The sequence below is a fragment of the Heterodontus francisci genome, chromosome 17 (assembly GCF_036365525.1).
Source record: "Heterodontus francisci isolate sHetFra1 chromosome 17, sHetFra1.hap1, whole genome shotgun sequence".
Classification (NCBI taxonomy): Eukaryota; Metazoa; Chordata; class Chondrichthyes; order Heterodontiformes; family Heterodontidae; genus Heterodontus; species Heterodontus francisci.
In genome coordinates this window covers 89,578,181-89,599,279 of record NC_090387.1, presented here as the reverse complement: position 1 = coordinate 89,599,279, position 21,099 = coordinate 89,578,181, and the positions used below count along the sequence as shown (strand labels likewise).

General features: G+C 43.4%; 1 long non-coding RNA gene across 1 annotated transcript in view; it reads right to left on the bottom strand.

Moving 5' to 3' along the window:
* The window catches only part of LOC137379262 (uncharacterized), a 72,023-nt gene extending 51,326 nt beyond the window's left edge, over positions 1–20,697 (bottom strand). The window contains exons 1-2 of the long non-coding RNA XR_010976780.1: positions 20,244–20,697; positions 15,064–15,228 (exon numbers count right to left, since the gene is read on the bottom strand). This is a non-coding gene — a long non-coding RNA (uncharacterized lncRNA). The remainder of the gene's footprint in view (positions 1–15,063; positions 15,229–20,243) is intronic.
* Positions 20,698–21,099: the final 402 nt, after the last annotated feature.

Genomic DNA, 21,099 nt, shown 5'->3' with positions numbered 1-21,099 from the left:
GAGTGTGAATGTGTGGGATCAGCATCCGAATGTGAGGGGGTCAGACTGTGAGTGCGAGCGGTCAGACTGTGAGTCTGTTTATAATCCTTTTCTGTTTGCCTATGAGATTTGGCTCGTTCCTCACTCTGCTGAATCACCCTGACCTGGGTTCATTTCCTGTTAATTTGTGCTGAGTCACACTCTCTCAGCTGAACCTCAGAATCCAGAAAAGTAGAGAATATCCTTTTGGGACACTATGTCTTCAACAGCAAAGATGTTCTTGGTGTAATGTAAAGAAATGATCGCAACTCGTTCTAAGCGAATGAAGCTGATTTAGCTCCAATGATTGAAGCAAAGAGGAAGACAGTGCAGTACTTGCACGTCCCTAGCAACACAAATAAACTGCAAATGAGGAAGAATCCGAAAACATCCAGCGAGAGTGTCGTATGAGACGTATGAGAATACAGGTTTGATTTATGTTGATGCGTCCAGACGTGTGCTGAAAATAGTGATAGTCTTGGAATGTTTGCTGGACTTAAAAAGGCAATGGGCCCTGTTGTCACCAGATCTGCTCCATTACACCCTACTATGGGAGAAATGATCACTTCCAAAGAAAGAATTATGGACCTCTGGGTAGAGGATTATCTGGATCTGTACAATAGGCAAAATGCAATAAATGAAGAATCACTGTGCTTTTTTTTGACCAACCAGTTAAAGATGAACTAGATGTGCTCCCCCACCATGGAATATGTTACAGCAGCGCTAAAAAAAAAAAGAGTCATTTGGTAAAACACCTTATATTGATGGATTGTCAGCAGAATTCTATAAGCTGGGATGCCCTGGTCTACATCATGAACCTGTTCCTGATTATCATCCGCATGTGGGAAAAATAAGTTTCCCGGGAAATGAGAGATTCCCAAATCATAATCATGTTCAAGAACAAAGCTGAATTGTCAGATTGCAACAGCTACCGTAGATTGGATTGTGTGTAGTTATAAAGATCTTTGCCCAAATAGTGCTCAGTCACCTCCAACAACTTGCCAATGATGTCTATTCAGAAAGCCAATGTGGGTTCATAGCTGATGAAGGGTCATTGACCTGAAACATTAACTTGCTTTCTCTCTCCACAGATGCTGCCAAACCTGTTGAGTATTTGCAACATTTTCTGTTTGGATTTCAGTTTGAGAGCTGGTCATTCAACCATGACCATGATCTTTAGCTTGTCACATCTTCACAAAAAGTGCTGAGAACAACAGAAGCCACTTCATGTTGCTTTTGTAAACCTGACCAAAGCCTTTGATCTGGTTAGCAGAAATTACCTGTTCTCCCTTCTTCAAAAAATCAGTTTTTCACTAAAACTATTCCAGATCATGAAATCTTTCCACCATGAAATGAAAAACAAGAATCATTGACAATGGAATGACATCTAATTCATTCTCAATACTCAGTGGATTAAAGTAGGTTGTAATCTTGCGCCAGCACTGTTGGGCATCTTTTTCTCTTGCTTCTTCTTGTGTGATTTTCGGGATAAAGATTTTATAGAAGGAGTATTACTGCACACAAGATCAGATGGAACACTCTTCAAGCTGTCCAAATTGAGAAAAAGACCAAAGCGAGACATGTTCTTATGTAAGAGAGAGGAAGACTAGCAGGGAGTTTAAAACAGTGGCAGTAGGTAGACAGACAGAGAGAGAGAGAGACCAGTGGGGAGTTTAAAAGAGTGGTGCTAAACTGACTGACTGAGAGAGAGATCAAGATCAGCGAGAGTTTAAAAAAGCAGCGGCAGAGAGAGAGTGAGCGAGACCAGAGCGGAGTTTAAAAGCGCAACAGCAGTTGGAGAGAGAGAGGCCAGTGGGGAGGGTATTTGTTCAAATGAGGAGCTAGGAAGTTTAAAATATTCAAATGAGGTTGTGCATCAGTAAGTGTTGTAATAAGAGTATAATCACAGAGGTATAAATTAAAATTGATAGTTTAAACAAAGTACTAATTAGCTAAAAAAAAGAGTATTTTTTTCTTTAGATCATGGATGGACAACGGCAACTTGTTACTTGCAATTCCTGTACCATGTGGGAATTTCAGGGCACTTCACGTGTTCTGGGCACCCGTGTGCGTAGGAAGTGTTTCCAGCTGTTACAGCTTAAGCTCAGGATTTCCGAACTTGAGGGGCAGCTGGAATCACTGCAGAATATCAGGGAGCAGAAAAAATTCCTGGATCGTACATTCCAGGAGCTGGTCACTCCATAGGCTGTAGGAGTTCAGAATAGTAGGTGGGTGGCCATCCAGAAGAGTAGGAAAAGGCAGGAAGTGCAGGACTCTGCAGGGTGTGTGTTACTCACAAACTGGTACTCAGCTTTGGAGAATAGTGGGAGAGACAACATCTTGAAAGAGTGCAGTCCAGACCATGGCGCCAAAGGCAAGGGACTGTACAGGAGGCAGCAGCAATGTGCAGAAATGCAGTGAAAGGTGATTCCATAGACAAGGGGGTAGATAGGAATTTCTGTTACCATTATTGTGAGTCAGCATGGTGTGTTGCCTCCCTGGTGTCAGGGCAAAGGACATTACAGAGAGGGTGCAGAATATTCTGCAGGGGAAGGGAGTGAGCATGAAGCTGTGGTCCATATTGGTACTAAGGACATAGCAAGGTCAGGTATTGAGCTCCTACAGTCAGATTTTCTGGAACTAGAGAGGAAGTTAAAGAGTAGGACCTGGAAGGTAGTAATTTTTGGATTGCTCCCTGTGTCACATTATAACAAGTAGAAATAAGAAGATAGGGAAAATCAATGTGTGGCATGAAGCATGGTGCAGGAGGGAGGGCTTCAGATTCTTGGGGCATTGGGACTAGTTCTGTAGCAGAAGGCACATATTCAAAAGAGATGGATTGCACAGGACTGGGACCCATGTGCTTGCAGGAAGATTCACTCGTGTGGTTGGGGAGGAGTAGTTTAGTTTAGAGATACAGCACTGAAACAGGCCCACCGAGTCTGTACTGACCATCAACCACCCATTTATACTAATCCTATATTTCTACCACATCCCCACCTGTCCCTATATTCCCCAACCACCTACCTATACTAAGGGCAATTTATAATGGCCAATTAACCTATCAACCTGCAAGTCTTTGGCATGTGGGAGGAAACCGATGCAGACACAGGGAGAACTTGCAAACTCCACACAGGCAGTTCCCAGAATTGAACCTGGGTCGCTGGAGCTGTGAGGCTGCGGTGCTAGCCACTGCGCCACTGTAGTCTATAGGCATCTAAATAGTGAGAGAGGAGCAAATCTGTAGGGAAATCACAAAGATGTGCAAGAACTATAGATTGGTGATATTGGGGTCTTTAATTACCTAAATATTGATCAAGATAATTTTAGATTCAAGGGTAAGGAAGTGAAGGAATTTCTGAAATATGTTCAGGAGAACTTCCTTGATCAGCATGTTCTTAGCCCAACTAGAAAAGAGACATTGCTAGATCTGGCACTGGGCAACGAGGTGGAACAAGTGGACCAAGTGTCTGTTGGGGAGCATTTGAGTAAAAGTGATCATTGTATCAGAAGGTTTAGATTAGGAATGCAGAAAAGCAAGGAACAAAATAAGGTAGCAAAGGTCTAGATTGGAAGAGGGCTAATTTCAAAGCATTGAGAAAGGATGTAGCCGGGGTACAATGGAACCAACGACTGACAGGAACAGCTATATCGGATCAATGGCTATCTTTAAGGAAGAGATGCTTCAGATACAGGCTAGGCACATTTCATCAAGGGCAAAAGGTAAGGGCTGCTTGAATGACGAGAGATATAGCGATGATGATGAAACAAAAAAGAGAACGTATGATGTATTTCAAGTGAATTCTTCGAATGAGAGCAAGGGGAGGTGAAATGAAAAATAAGACTGGCAACGAGACAGTATGAGACTAGAATAGAAACATAGAAAATAGGAGCAGGAGTAGGCCATTCAGCCCTTCAAGCCTGCTCCGCCATTCATTATGATCATGGCTGACCATCCAACTCAATAACCTGTTCCCGCTTTCATCCCATACCCTTTGATCCCTTTCGACCCAAGAGCTATATCTAACTCCTTCTTGAAAACGTATAATGTTTTGGCCTCAACTGCTTTCTGTGGTAGCGAATTCCACAGACCCACCACACTCTGAGTGAAGAAATTGCTCCTCATCTCAGTCCTGAAGGTTTACCCCGTATCCTGAGACTATGACCTCTGGTTGTAGACTCCCCCACCATCGGGAACATCTTTCCTGCATCTAAGGTGGGCAAGTCCTGTTAGATTTTTATAGGTTTCTATGAGATCCCCCCTCACTCTTCTGAACTCTGGCGAATATAATCCTAACCAACTCAATCTCCCTCATACATCAGTCCCGCCATCCCAGGAATCAGTCTGGTAAACCTTTGCTGCACTCCCTCTATAGCAAGAACATCCTGCCTCAGATAAGGAGACCAAAACTGCTCACAATATTCCAGAAACAGTGGCGCAGTGGTTAGCACCGCAGCCTCACAGCTCCAGCGACCCGGGTTCAATTCTGGGTACTGCCTGTGTGGAGTTTGCAAGTTCTCCCTGTGTCTGTGTGGGTTTCCTCTGGGTGCTCCGGTTTCCTCCCACAAGCCAAAAGACTTGCAGGTTGATAGGTAAATTGGCCATTGTAAATTGCCCCTAGTATAGGTAGGTGGTAGGGAATTATAGGGACAGGTGGGGATGTGGTAGGAATATGGGATTAGTGTAGGATTAGTATAAATGGGTGGTTGATGGTTGGCACAGACTCGGTGGGCCGAAGGGCCTGTTTCAGTGCTGTATCACTAAACTAAAAGGGAACCCAAACACCAGCTCACAAATAGTAAGTGGGTAGTAAGAGGTGGAGTGGGGCCTATGAAGGGCAAAGAGGGTACTATATGCTCGGAGGTGCAGGGCAGGGCTAATATACTGAATGAGCACTTGGTATCAGTGTTCACTAAGGAAGTGGAATCTACCAAAATATCAGTAGAAGTGGAGAGAGTAAGGCAATGGGCAGGGTAAAAATTGAGAGGGGAGAGTACTAAAAAGACTGGCTATGCTTGGGGTAGTTAAGTCACCTGGTTCCAGGTGGCTTGCATCCCAGGTTTCTAAAGGAAGTGGGGATGGAGATAGTGGAAGGGCTTGCCATAAACTTCCAATCTTTCTCGGCTGCAGGGATTGTGCCAGTGGATTGGAGAGCAGTAAATGTGACACCTTTATTCAATCAAGGGTATAAGGACAGTCCTAGCAACTGCAGACCAGTTAGTTTAACATCGGTGGTGGATAAGGTTTTAGAAACAATAATTAAGGAAAATTATCAACGGACGCTTGGAGAGGTTCAAGTTAATTAAGGACAGCCTGCATGGATTTGTAAAAGGCAGGTCATGCTTGACTAATAGAATTGTTTTTTTTTAATGAATTAACAGAAGTTTGATGAGAGAAGTGTTGTTTATATGGATTTTAAGAAAGCATTTTATACAGTACTACATAAAAGGCTGGTTAACAAAATTGAGTCTTATGGAATAGGAAGGTCAGTGTCAATTGGATAAAAACATAGGCTTGAGGACGAAAACTGGGACTCATAGTAAATGGTTGTTTTTCAGACTGGAGGATGGTAGACAGTGGTGTTCTCCGCAGGGTCAGTGCTGGGACCACAGTATTTTTTGCTATGTAAAATTGGCTTGGATCTTGCAATATAGTGTAGAATCACAAAATTTGCCGATGATATCAAACATGGAGGTGTGGCAAACAGGGAAGATGATATGAACTACTGGCAACAGGACATAGATAGGCTAGCAGAACAGGCAGACAGTTGACAGATCGAATTTAATATTGAGAAGTGTGAGATGATGGATTTTGGCCGAAGGAATAGGGAAAGGCAATATATACTTCATGGCACAGTTCTAAAGAGTGTTCAAGAACAGAGGGACCTGGGAGTGCATGTGCATTGATCTTTGAAGGTGGCAGGACATGTTGAGAGAGTGGTTAGTAAAGCATATGGGAACTTGGGTTTCATAAATAGAGGCATTGAGTACAAAAACAAGGAAGTTATGCTGAACCTTAATAAAGGTATGGTTAGACCCCAACTGGAGTATTGCATCCAGTTCTGATCACGACACTTTAGGAAGGATGTGAGGGTCCTTGAGAGGATGCAGAGGAGATTTATCAGAATGGTTCTAGGCATGGAGATTTTAGTTACAAGGTTAGCTTGGAAAAGCTGGGTTTGTTCTCCTTCGAGCAAAGGAGATTGAGGGGAAATTTAATAGAGGTGTGCAAGATTATGACAGGCTAAATTAGACAAATGTCACGCAGACCCCCACCGCCCCCCCCCCCCCAACCTGCCAAGAATGAGGCATATTAATTTTGTCATATGAACATTGATTTAAAAACTGTTGCTGAACTGAAGAAAGGACTTGTTTTTTAAAAAAATCACCAGGCCCTTGGCTGGAAAGACAATTGCATATTAACAGACAGTGCTTGTGGAGACAATGGGGTTACTTCCCTTATCCAATTTAACCCACAATGGACTTTGATCACTAGACACTGAAGGTGAGGGAGCTCAAATTTCAGGATGACTGCTGGGATGGCCAAATCCACAAACAGACGTGGTCAGACCAGCTGGTTACGTGACTAGCCTGCTTGGCAACTTGTTTTTTTTTAATTGTACATACAGTTTGAACTCGGACTGCAAAATGCTCCTGGATTGAAGAAATCCTCTCCTGTCTGTCTGCTCCCATCTCTTTCTTATGGAACTCCAAATCCACTGCAGACACATGAACCCCAAGAGAGAAAGGTCTCCTACAGCGAACAAGATTTAAGCAGAATACTGGACCCTAACAAAAGATCTACCTATAATCAAGGACTCTATAGTGAGCTCGAAGAACTGTAACAAAAACCTGCTTCAGATAGTGCCTCAAACCTTTCCACTTTATTTTTCTTCTGCTCGTTTCTGTCTCTATCTGCATGTGTGAATCATGTATGTATGCATGCTAGCGTGGGTGCTTCACCTCTCCCTAAGCGTTAACTGAGTTGGAGTTTAAGTTTAATAAAGTTCAACCTTTTTCTCTTCAAACCTAAGAAAACCTGTTTGGCTAGTTTCTTTGCCTTATAATTGGAAGTTAGTGAACAAGGGTTCACTAAGGGGCAGCTAAAACATAGTGTGTTTAAAAGTTAAAACCTGTTACGCTAAGACCAGGTGATGGCTGAGAGGAAACCCTAGATCCCTTTCTCACCTGGTCATAACACAAGGAATAATTGTTCCCAGTAACTAATGGTACAACTAATGGTACAAGGACGAGTGGACAGAGATTGCAGGTTTTGGGCTATATATGCAGGGGGAATATGTGGAAGAACTTTCTAAACGGCAGTTGGTAATGACCTGGAAGTCACTGTCCACAAGGGTTATGAAGGTGGAGACAATCAGTCACTCCAAAAGGAATTTGGATAGCCACTTGAAGGAAATAAACAAGGTTCGATTAGGGAACTGACCGGGTAGCTCCATGGAGAGCCAGCATGGACTTGATGGTTTGAAATGGCCTCCTTCTGTTCTATAAATGAATCCATGACTCCATGACCAGGATTTTATGAGTGCCACAGCGTTTCCGATGGTGGAACTAGAAGTTGGCAACAATTCCGCTTCCACCCTTTTCCCCATTTCCCATACAATTACACTTGTAAATTACAGGTCCAACGATGGGCACAAGACACGCATGCAATCATGCGGCAGGAATGGAATTTCATTGGTGAATCCTGTCACCACTCTGTGAAACACCATGAGTGCCACGGCTAGAAATCATTCTGCATTGCAAGCCTCAAGGATCAGAAGCCTTCGGAAGTGTCTGCTTATTTTGGGCAATTAATTTTGAACTGCTTTTGCATTCATTGCCATTTTGCACCCAAGCACCAACTCTCCCTAATATTTTGGTGTTGATTGCATAACTAATAATGTCAGGCAGTGGGCAGTGTCCCACCCCACAGTTCAGTGATGCCTTCCTGCATGTTCTCCTCCAGTCCTTCAGGGATAGATGGGAGGTCCTGTTCTCTGCAAATGGCATCAGAAGATCCTTCAGCCTGACCAAGGCAGCCTAGATGGAGATGGCAGACGAGGTGTTGAAGCGTGAGGTGACATGATGAATGTGGGTATGTGTCGAAAACATTTAAATGAATTGCTCAGATGGCGAGGGTAAGTGATGTTCCCGAAGCTGCTATTAAGTTTTTCATCTTGGCTCCGTGTGCATAAGACAGTGGGCAGACAAGGCATGCATTCGAATGAGTGATCTGCCTTGGTGCCAAGCACCAAACGATTGTGCAGAATCTTGACATCTGGCTTTTTTTGTGTTTGGATGTGTATTGCAAAAGCCATTCCAGAATGAGTGATGTCAATGAATGTGTGCAATGCTTGTGATGCATCTTTTGGCATGTAATTAAATCTGCACTGTTTCCTGCAGGATAAATGCAACCATAACCAGCAGACACAGGCAAAGACAGGTGGAATTGTTCCAGATATCAAAGTCCTGACAATAGCTGAGGTGGGGATGTACAATTGCAAGGAAGGAGAGAGGTAGATCAGTCGCAGATACTGAGACAAGATCCTCAAGGCATAAAGATGAAGTGTCAACTTTAGCCTTGCAGCCATATGTGGACACAAGAGGAATGTGTGTGAAACTATTGAACTCATGTTCTGATGATGTTTAATGTTCCTCGGTTTGTGTTTCCACTGCAGATGCCTGCACTCAAGAGATGGAACGCCGTAAGGCCCCAAACTCCACCTCTGGGGAGGAAAATGCCAATGCCCCAGAGGGTGCACCATCACCTGCCTCTTCTTCCACTGCCACCAGCGTAGATACATCCACACAGTATGCGGTGAGGTGAGGGGGGTGGGGGGGTTAAGATTAGAAGCAGAGTCACAATCTGGTGGTCATGATACAGACACGCCCCAGCATTTGATGGAGCATGTGCCAGCTGGGTCCCCTGACAATCGGAGGACTACTGTGGACCAAGCCCCTGCTCAGCCCCATGCTGATGCTGATCCTCATCCTGTTTGTTGCTACAAGCTGTCTATTTGAAGTGCAGCAAACCCATGTGGAAACGATGTCGGAGATTCCTGAGCTCATGTGTGGCTTTGCGCATGCCATGGAGGAATTCATGCAAGCCATGATGTCTGCCATGTCCCAGGCATATGAGCGTATGGCTTCCTCAGTCGAGAGTTTGGCAAGCTTTGTGGTGAGTGTGGTTGAGCACTCGAGCCATACGTGATCTGACTTGCACACCATTGCTTTATCCATGGGCTCTATGCAGCATAGTCCAAGTGAGAGGGGGATGAGGAACCTGGACCTCCCTACAGGTGCTCCTTCCCCTCAGGGAGACAGACACACCATGCACCAAGGTGGAGGAGGGGCATATGCCAGTTGCCCCCGGGCCTTCCTCTCAGGACACCCTACGGGAAAGCAGCGTCTTGTCCTACCCCCGACATTGACCACCTTACCTCCAGCAAGTGAGGACAAGGGGGAAACTCAGGCACCAGAGCTGCAGACCCCCAGTAGGATGGAGATATCAAGGCTCTCTTCCGCCAGAAGACACCCGCAATGGTCATCCACAGCAATGGGGAAGTGCACTGAGCAGACTGTCTCCACCTCAGCTGCTAATGTCAGTGTTGTACCGAGACATCGTGGTAGAAAAAGAAAAAAATAAGCAGGTATGAGCACTAAGGTGACATAGGTGCTGTAAATGTTATAAATAGAGGAATAACATTTCAAATTAAATTTATATGCTATAATCTTTGATGCACTCTCGTCAATCATTCAAATTGTTCTAGTTGAAAATGAAGATGAGTATTGGAGCCCGATAGCTGGCACGCATTGATGCTTGATATCATTTTTGAAAATGTTCGGTGTGCTTTCATCCTTGACATTTCAATGCCTTCCAATGTCAGTTATTTGGTCACTCCCTTACATTCCTTGCATAGATGTTCCTGCAGCTCCATCATAACCCAGATTGGAATTGATGTGCCAGTCAGATTAAAGCAGAGCAATGTTATATCATCCTCTGAGTGAAAGATACCGCCCGGCTGCAGGACATTACTTCCATGGCGAAGCAGGTTGCTTTCAATGAAGTTGATAGTAGACGAGCTGTTAAGCACATGTCCACTGCAGGTTCACATGCTGCTGTTAGAAGAGACCTTCCTTTACAGTACATCAATGAATCAGATCAGAGATGGGTGTGAACATATTGAGGGTAACTATTTTTCCTTCCATCTTTAATTCCTCAAGTATCTCAAGGTTGGCTAAAATATGCAAACATGAGGTTCTCTCTGAAGTCCTTGCACGCCTCTCCATGGCCCTAATATGCATAACGATCTCATTCACATTATTCTCCTCCTCCTTGCCCTCTTCATCGTCATCCTCATCTGAAAATGAATGCTGTTCCTCCTGGTCCTCCACATGCAAAATGTGACCGCGTTGAATTGCCATGTTGCACAAGGCACAGCAGAAAATAATTATTTGTGAGACCCTCTGAGGCATGTTCTGAAGAGCTGCTCCAGACTGGTCAAGGCAGTAGAAGCACATTTTCAACATGCCAATGGTGTGTTCCATGATGGCTCTGGTGGATGCAGGAACAGCAGTGCATTGCACTTCAGCTGCACTTTGGGAATGCAGCACTGGTGTCATTAACCATGTACAAAGCCGGTAAACTTGATCACCCAGGATCCAGCCATCAACTTGGGCTGCATCTTCAAAAATGCCTGGTAGCTGTGAGTTCTGCAAAATGCATGAGTTATGACAGCTCCCTGGGACACAGGCACACACTTGCATGATTCTTCTCCTGTGGTCGCAAACCAGTTGTACGTTCAAAGATTGGGAGCTTTCGAATTACAAATGATGCAGACTGGTCACAGGGAGCTCCCAGTTGGCTATGATAGATTGAGGAACATTACTTAAAGGGTTGACAGTGGATAGACAATGGCTAGCATTTAAAGAGCACATGAATGAATTACAACACTTGTTCATTCCTGTCTGGCGCAAAAATAAAACAGGAAGGGTGGCTCAGCTGTTGCTTTCAAAAGAAATTAGGGGTAGTATTAGATTCAAGGAGGAGAAATATAATATGGCCAGAACAAGCAGCAAACCTGAGGATTGGGAGCACCTTAGAATTCACCAAAGGAGGACAAAGGGATTGATTAAGAAGGGGAAAATAGAGTATGAGAGTAAGCTTGCAGAGAACATAAAAACTGACTGTAAAAGCTTCCATAGATATGTGAAGAGAAAAAGATTAGTGAATACAAATGCGGGTCCCTTACAGTCAAAAACAGGAGAATTTATAATGGGGAACAAAGAAATGGCAAACCAATTAAATACATACTTTGGTTCTGTCTTCACAAAGGAGGTCACAAATTACCTCCCAGAAATGTTGGGGAACATGAGGTTGGAAAAACTCAGATTGTTTTCACTGGAAAGATGGAGGTGGAGGGGCGACATGATAGAGGTTTACAAAGTTATGAGCGGCATGGACAGAGTGGATAGTCAGAAGCTTTTTCCCAGGGTGGAAGAGTCAGTTACCAGGGGACATAGGTTTAAGGTGCAAGGGGCAAAGTTTAGAGGGGATGTGCGAGGCAAGTTTTTTACACAGAGGGTGGTGAGTGCCTGGAACTTGCTGCCAGGGGAGGTGGTGGAAGCAGATACGATAGCGACGTTTAAGAGACATCTTGACAAATACATGAATAGGTAGGGAATAGAGGGATATGGGCCCCAGAAGTGCAGAAGGTGTTAGTTTCGGCAGGCATCAAGATCGGCGCAGGCTTGGAGGGCCGAATGGCCTGTTCCTGTGCTGTACTGTTCTTTGTTCTTTGTAATATGGTCTAGTGAGAAGGAGGAACTGTATGAAATCAGTATTAGTCGGGAAATGGTGTTAGGGAAATTGATGGGATTGAAGGCTGACAAATCCCCAGGCCCTGATAATCTACATTTCAGAGTACTTAAGGAAGTGGCCCTGGAAATAGTAGATGCATTGCTGGCCATTTTTCAAAATTCTATAGACTCTGGAACAGTTCCAATGGATTGGAGGGTAGCTAATGTCACCCCACTATTTAAAAAAGGAGGTAGCGAGAAAACAGGGGATTATAGACCGCTTAGCCTGACATCAGTAGTGGGGGAAAATGCTGGAGTCCATTACAAAAGATGTAATAGCAGAGCACTTGGAAAACAATGAAAGGATCGGACAAAGTCAACATGGATTTACGAAAGGGAAATCATGCTTGACAAATCTACTGGAATTTTTTGAGGATGTAACTAGTAGAACAGATAAGGGAGAACCAGTGAATTGGTGTATTTGGACTTTCAGAAGGCTTTCGATAAGGTCCCACATAAGAGATTAGCATGCAAAATGAAAGCACAAGGGATTGGGGGTAAGGTACTGACATGGATAGAGAACTGGTTGGCAGACAGGAAACAAAGAGTAGGAATAAACGAGTCTTTTTCCGAGTGACAGGCAGTGACTAGTGGATCAGTGCTAGGACCCCAGCTATTCACAATATATATTAATGATATAGATGAGGCAATTAAATGTAATCTATCCAAGTTTGCAGATGACACAAAGCTGGGTGGGATGTGAGCTGTGAGGAGGATGCAGAGAAGCTCCAGTGTGATTTGGACAGGTTGAGTGAGTGGGCAAATACATGGCAGATGCAGTATAATGTGGATAAATGTAAGGTTATCCAATTTGGTGGCAAAAACAGAAAGGCAGATTATTATCTGAACGGCGATAGATTGGGAAAGGGGGAGATGCAGCGAGACCTGGGTGTCCTTGTGCACCAGTCACTGAAAGTAAGCATGCAGGTGCAGCAGGCAGTTAAGAAGGCAAATGGTATGTTGGCCTTCATAAGAATATAAGAACTAGGAGCAAGAGTAGGCAATTCAGCCCCTCGAGCCTGCTCCGCCATTCAATACGATCATGACTGATCTCATCTCGGCCTCAACACTGTGGGCGGCACAGTGGTGCAATGGTTAGCACCGCAGCCTCACAGCTCCAGGGACCCCGGTTCAATTCTGGATACTGCCTGTGTGGAATTTGCACTGAAACAGGCCCTTCAGCCCACTGAGTCTGTGCTGACCAGCAACCACCCATTTATACCAATCCTACATTAATCCCATATTCCCTACTGCATCCCCACCATTCTCCTACTACCTACCTACACTAGGGGCAATTTACAATTGCCAATTTACCTATCAACCTGCAAGACTTTGGCTGTGGGAGGAAACCGGAGCACCCGGCAGAAACCCATGCAGTCACAGGGAAAACTTGCAAACTCTGCACAGGCAGTACCCAGAACTAAACCCGGGTCACTGGAGCTGTGAGGCTGTGGTGCTAACCACTGCACCACTGTGCCGCCCCCACGCCACCGTTACTTAACGTTCAGTCCGGCAGGCTGTAGCGTGCCTAATCGATAAATGAGATGCTATTCCTTGAACTTGCATTGATGTTCACTGGAACATTGCAGCTAGCCCAGGACAGATATGTGGGTATGAGAGCAGGGGGTGTGCTGAAATGGCAAGCAACTGGAAGGCTCAGGGTTATGCTTTCAGACTGAGCGGAGGTGTTCCAGAAAGCAGTCACCCAATCTGCGTTTGGTCTCCTCAATGTAGAGGAGACCACATTGTGAGAAGCAAATACAGTGTACTAAATTGAAAGAAGTACAAGTAAATCGCTGCTTCACCTGAAAGGAGTGTTTGGGGCCTTGGATAGTGAGGAGAGAGGAGGTGAATGGGCAAGTATTACACCTCCTGCGATTGCATGGGAAGGTGCCGTGGGAAGGGGATGAGGTGTTGGGGGTAACGGAGGAGTGGACCAGGATGTCGCGGAGGGAGCAATCCCTTCGGCATGCTGACGGGGAGGGGAGGGGAAGATGCGTTTGTTAGTGGCATCACGCTGGATGTGGCGGAAATGGCGGAGGCTGATCCTTTGGATGTGGAGGATAGTGGGTTGGAAAGTGAGGACAAGGGGAACCCTGTCACGGTTCTGGGATGGAAGGGGTAAGGGTAGAGGTGCAGGAAATGGGCCGGACACAGTTGAGGGCCCTGTCAACCATAGTGGGCGGGGGGAATCCTCGGTTGAGGAAAAGGGAAGAAATATCAGATGCGCTTTTGTGGAAGGTTACATCATCAGAGCAGATGCGTGGAGACGGAAAAACTGGGAGAATAGAATGGAGTCCTTACAGGAGGCAGGGTGTGAAGAAGTGTAGTCGAGGTAGCTGTGGGAGTCAGTGGACTTATAATGAATATTAGTAGACAGCCTATCCCCAGGGATGGTCTCAAAAAAGTCGAGGAAGGTATGGGAAGTGTCAGAGATGGACCATGTAAAGGTGAGAGAAGGGTGGGAATTGGAAGCAAAGTTGATAAAGTTTTGTATTCAATTCCCCTCGTGATAAACGATAACATTCTATTAGCTTTCCTAATTACGAGCTGTACCTGTATACTAACCTTTTGTGATTCATGCACTAGGACAACCAGATCCCTCTGCATCTCCGAGCTCTGCAATCTGTTACCCTTTAGATAATATGCTTCTTTTTTATTCTTCCTGCCAAAATGGACAATTTCCCACTTTCCCAGGAGTTGTTGTTCAATGTGAGAACAAGTTCAGCCAGGCGGAGGAGGGTGGTGGTGGATGGAGACTGGTTGGGCCTCTGTTCCAGGAAGAAGCAGAGAGCCCTCAAACCATCTTGGTGGGGGATGGAGGTGTAGAACGATTGGACGTCCATGGTGAAGAGGAGGCGGTTGGGACCAGGAAACTGGAAATTGTCAAAATGACGTAGGGCGTCAGAAGAGTCACGGATGTAGGTGGGAAGAGACTGGACCAGCGGAGAAAAGATAGAGTCAAGATAGGAAGAAAAAAGTTCAGTGGGACAGGAGCATGCTGACACAATGGGTCTGCCGGGACAGTCCCGTTTGTGGATTTTGGGAAGGAGGTCGAAGCGGGCTGTCCGGGGTTGCGGGACTATGAGGTTGGAAGCTGTAGAGGGAAGATCTCCACTCCCACCTCACTTGCTTATGACCTGTCACTTTTCTAATATTTGTCAGTTCCGAAGAAGGGTCACTTACCCGAAAATTAACTCTGCTTCTCTTTTCACAGATGCTGCCAGACCTGCTGAGTGGTTCCAGCATTTCTTGTTTTTATTTCAGATTTCCAGTATCCACAGTATTTTGCTTTTATTTTAACAGTCAATACGTTGCCTGCTTGTGCCACAAGAGGGGCCCACGGGAGCTCTGTAAAGGCATAAGTTTTGCAGGGGCTTCAGTTACATGTTTACAACATGAAAGCTGGTACACTTGTACAATTACAATTTCATTTTAGCATCACTGTTACATAATCGATTGTACAAACATAATACAATTCCATTCTTAGAGTACATTGATCATTCATTAATTCATTTTAAGTATATATGAAAAAGTTATACAGTTACCCTTTTATGGCATAACTAATTGTCTCTCCTTTTATAGAGCAAGTTCGAACACTAATTGCTTTTCGGGTAGCTGTCCAACCTTTGTTCATAAATCCTCTCACATTGCCTAATTAATTTCTTAAGTTGCCAAATTAAGTATGTCACATCTAACATCATGATACCCAAAACCACTATCAGGACATGGGAGATAATTCTAAACCAGGGGTATATCTGCACGTCTGACCCCCAGTTCCATAAGTCCTCCTGCCAGGTAGAATCATTTATCTCGTCAATCTCATCTTGTAGCATCTTCAACTGTTGTTCCAGATTGTAGTACACTACAGCAATGACTTCTCGCTGCTATCTATCTTTACCCAAGCGTGTGGGCAATGGCTGAATAGTCAAATCCTCCTTAATACTTCCTGTCACAGTTATCGTTTCTGTCTTTTGTTTATGTATCTCTACCAACTCCATCTTCCCTACTCGGGTTGGTATTTGTGGGTTGAACCAAAATGTACTGTTGCTCACCGGACAAGTCCGTTTACGTCCATACTGGTACTCCTTCGCTGTGGTGGTTAAGCAATATCTCCCCTTTCCCATATAGGCCACACGGGTTATCCCTGACAATGCTTTCCTAGTCTCCATGGTGCAATTTACAGTGGCATTAAATCCACATTTTGATTCTGCCATTTTATCTATAGGATGAGGACATAGGACCACCTGGTTTTCCAGACTGCACTCAGACAATGGACAATGTTGTTCCAATTACCTCTTTTCCTATTTCCACAACATTTCCATAACATAGGGTAATATATCATTGTATTTTATGTAATCTTTTCCCCTTATCATCCCTATATTTTCTACTTTGCATAATTGCATCCCTAACTTATCTCTCAGAATTACAGGTATTCCCAACACTACTCCAATACTCATAGATCCTGTATTTACACATTCCTGACCTTTCCATACCTTAAGTTTTCTGAGTTGGCACCTGGTAATTTTATCATTTGTGTGACTAGCTAAGACCTCCAACTGGGTGTCATTGATCCAAACTGGCACCTGTCCCGCATCATTTGCCTCAAATTTTCTCGAATTTGTTCTAACATCCACGGACCATATGTACTACAAACACTTTCGTTATTTGAAATGATATCATTAATAGTATGAGCATGACCTTCTAGTACTTTCATCAGTCCTGTAATTAGTTCAGTTGCTCTGCATGTAACAAATCACATTTTCTTCCATTCCCGGTATCTCTTTGCACACCAGGTGGTGTTTATTTTGGAGTCTGTCATTTGCTGTTGACTTTATATACCTTCATTTGGGACCAGTGTTTCCATCGGCCCTTCCCTTTTACCATTACTTTGTCTCCCACAACAGGCACCTTCGTCTGTTCCTCTTTCATGCCTGTTTCTATAGAATCTCGTGCCTCAGCTCATACAGTTGCCTGCACAGCTCCTTCACAAATCTTTAACCGTTTCTCTCATGGGTCCTACTTTCTTACTACCTGCTACGACATACCTTGGCAGTCTCATCACCCTTCCTGTCACCGTATTCATCAAATCCTTTCCTACTTTAGCTACACCACTCTGTCCTTTTGTTCCTTTTTCAAAATAACCTTTCCTAGCTGACTAAGAGTTCTAACATTCTGGTCCACATTTTCCAAATCTATAGTATTGACAATTGAAGTTCCCGTATTAATCACTGAACTACGTTTACGTCTCTTTCCCTTTATTATTCCCTCATTACCAAATTCCTGTCTCAGCAATTGTTCCAGTAATACCTTGTACAACTTTCGGGTCTTAGGGCATCAGCCAGGTCGCTGGATATCTGAAATATTCAATATTACCGGTACCAACTCGAGCTTTATATTTTCATATACAATTTTATTAGTTTTTATTATCGCAAGTCCATTTTCTGGTCCTGCAGTTAAGGCAGGGCAAGGGAGACCAGTCACTTGTGGCTGCTGGGTCGTAACCTTACTCATCGGTATTTCGGATGTGGGGGTAACCGTAGGGGCTGGTGCTTCTTGTCTGTTTAATCTCACAACCTAGAATAGGAACTGTCCTTTTTTATCTTGGAGCTTTAATATCTTGCGCGAGGGGGAGTTCGAGGATTGTCTGCACTCACTTTTGCTCTGTCTCATGCTTTCCCTGTGTTATTACTATTCCCAAATAAGAAACCTTTTCCTTCATTATCTGTGCCTTTTTCAGCTTAACTTTCACTCTGACCTTCTGGAGGAAGGTGGAATATCGATGGATTATTATAAAATCCCTGGGAGAGACACGTCCAGATGTATTGTTGTCCCTTGAATGTAAACGCAAATTTATATTGACACTCTTGTGCCAACGGTATGGACCAGAACCCATTGCTAATGTCCAACACAGTAAACCACTGTTCTGTTATTTTCTAAAACTTTGATTGTCCTCTTAAATATCAGATAAATTTCCCTTTGAGTGCTTTAAATAACCACTCATATCAATTAAATTTTGTTTATTGATTCCAATTTCCTATGCCCAGACTTGGTATTTTTCATACGTTAAAGACAGAAGTGCTTGCAACTATCTCTCCTTCTCAAGCACTTTGTCTCATTGATAAAGATGCTGTGACATTTGTTGTCTGCAATTCAGTTCTGAAATTCTCAGAGCTGCTGGATCTCTGTGGCATCAGTTCTCACATGGCCTTGGAACCTGCCGTCACCTGCTTAAAAAAACACACAGAATCCATTGTGGCTCTGCCCCTGAGCCCAATGGGTTAATTTGTCCACTTATATCTGTCAATTTAGAAATTTAAAATTTAGCAATGTCCAATATGTATAAATTTTACTCTCAGCAATGCAAAAAGCTGCAGCAGGGTTAAGTTCTTTGTTTTTCTCCAAGGGGGCGCAGCAAAACATTCTCAAATGCGTCACTTTACGTAACCTTTTTTTCTGATCGAAAAGAACTACTTTCCACTTTAAACTTTTTTCAATCCTTTTGGTATCCTTAGGGTTTGAAAACAACAAAATCATTCGTAACATTATCAACTTCAAAGGAAAGCATCTCCATCAGGAAAGACAGCATTTTAGATCAAACTGCAATTGTTTTCAAATTTTTACCATCTTTTGTAAGAGGTTTCTAATGCCAGGATTTTTATAACAAAGATGATTCCAAATTCCAATTCACTGCAATAAATATTTAAAAACCAAAACTGCCAATGTTATATGAACGAGTCTTGTGTCCGGAACTGAAGACTCCTCCAAAACTTGACATAATAAACTTGAAAGTTCATTGTGGCCTCAAATGAAATTTCCAGTTTTTCAACTTAACAGGTCAATTAACCTTAATAGTATAAACTTAACTCAGACTTATTAACTTGCAATACTTATTAACTACACACAGAACAGAATAGCACGTGCTTTTTTAAAAAAAGATTATGTCATTTTTCTTGTTCTTTCTTCAGGCGCCTTTTCAAATGACTGTAATAAAACCAAAAGCTAAAGAAGAAGTTATTTAACATTCTTATAACAAAAGATTTAACACCAGCTTCTTAAACAAACTTTAAACAGGCAGAATCTTTCCTATATCTCCTTTGTTTATCCTTCTCTCCCTTAAACCACTATCCAATTCCTGACATTTGCTATTTAAATACAGTCAGTAAAACATGTCTTTAATTTAAACTCCAAAAAAAAAGAACAGATTTGAAAGTAGAACTCCAATTAAAGCAGTGTTTTAAACTTCAAATTGGATTTCTGCCAGACATCTTTAGACCTTCAAGGCTGATGCTTATCTCTTACAAAATTGTTCATTGCCTCGTCACAGTTGCAAAACCAACTTTTAAAATTAAAATAACACTTTAACTTAAAATATAATTCAATTTTATATCCCATTACTGGGTGCACAATCTTAAATTGAAATGAATACACTCAACAATCGCTTTTCACACTCATTCAATTCCAAACAACTCAGATAATTGATTCCTGTAAATGGGTTATGAATTCAAAATACCAAATCTCTTTCAAATTCCCTGTCCCGATGCCAAGGAACACACACAGGTTCAACTAATTCACAACCAAAACATGACTCAAGGTTCCCACAAAATGTATACCTGTAAAAATAGAAAAAGTAACAGACTCATTCTTTCATCATTAAGGCCAGACAACAAAGAGTTAACGACAGTCAGTTCTACAGAACACAAGTTGTACAGAACACAAGCTGTACATCCCACGGACATTCAATTCATTCGTGGAAGCTTCCAACATTCACATATTCAAATCAAAGACACAGTAACTTGTTTTTACTCTAAAACATAGTCTTTTATGTCACTCTGCCATAAACTTTGTCATGGAGCCCTCTGCCCTTTATCTGCCAAGGACCATTGGGTCCATTCTTTATCCTTACCCAAACTCTCTTTATATCTTCCAGGGACCACTGTCCTGTGGAGGTACCATATTTTTGCCCAGTTTCAGTGTATGTTTTAGCCAAATCAAACTGTTGCTCTATATATTCTTTCAACTGCCAAAGGATTTCATCTTCGGGAACGTCAGGTGGGGCCCGCCCACCTTTGACGGTAGTTGGTAACTGTCGGTTGCCTTCGTCGGTCATTTTATCAATGCCGTAGGGTCGGTATAACCGGTTATTTCTACAGATAAACTCAAGCCGATGGAGCTTCCTTCGAAGACCGTGGGTCGGTATTACGCCGAATACCGCCGAATAAGGTGCCTGAATATAGGGGGTTTCAGTCTTCCGTATTCCCCCCAAGTGGACTCGAGTTACTGAACAAAAAGGTTCGGGATCGCGTGGTGGAGTACCGAGCTTAGACAACGGCCAAGGACTTGTTAAAACAAAGAGGAGTTCTTACCTCTGGGGCCCGATAAAGGTCCGATGTCCAGTGCTTTGGTCTCTATCCTCCAGCGATCCTGCCGACTACGCCAAGTTGTTGGATCTCAGTTTTTATGATCTCATGGGTTACACGAAAAGAGACGAAGTCCGACTGTAGCTTTAAGAAACTTTATTGCAGTACTTAATTGTTACATCTTCAGAAAACTTAACAATGAACTGAACTAAAACTAAAATCAACACATACACTGAACTAACACTGAACTAACCTAAAACTAAAAGCAACACACACCAAACTAACCCTGAACTAACCTCCCCCTGAACTGAACTAACTCTTCGTGCCAAATCAAGCCTTATTATAGTTATTCATACAAATCAGTAACACCTACTCTTTGTTCCCAATTGGTCTACAAACTTCTGCAGTTTCTTGGTGTCGGGGCCTGATTGGGGTACTGCCTTGTCAATTTGTTTTTAACCTCTTACTCCAGTTTCCCATCCCCTTATCTCCTTGTGAACCGTTAGGCTGACTGTTATACAAAGGGTTATTATTAAGCAGCATACAGCTGTCCTGATAGTTTCTGCTAGTTGGTCTGTTTCTACTGATAAGCTGTCCCTACAGCACTGAATAGGCTACTATTAATTTCTGATAAGCTGTCTGCTGAAGCTCGAAAGTTATTTTGTTAGTAGACTATACTTAATTGATTAGTTCACTTTAAATGTCCCCAATAGTTCTGTTCCCACACCGGGCTTATCTTTACAGCGTTTTTTGAACAAGGGTGTCACGTGTAAATATTGGGAAGACCAAAGCCAGTGCCTTCACTCCCCACGATACATTCTGCTCCCGAGTCACTGACTCCATCCCACTCCCTGGCAACTGT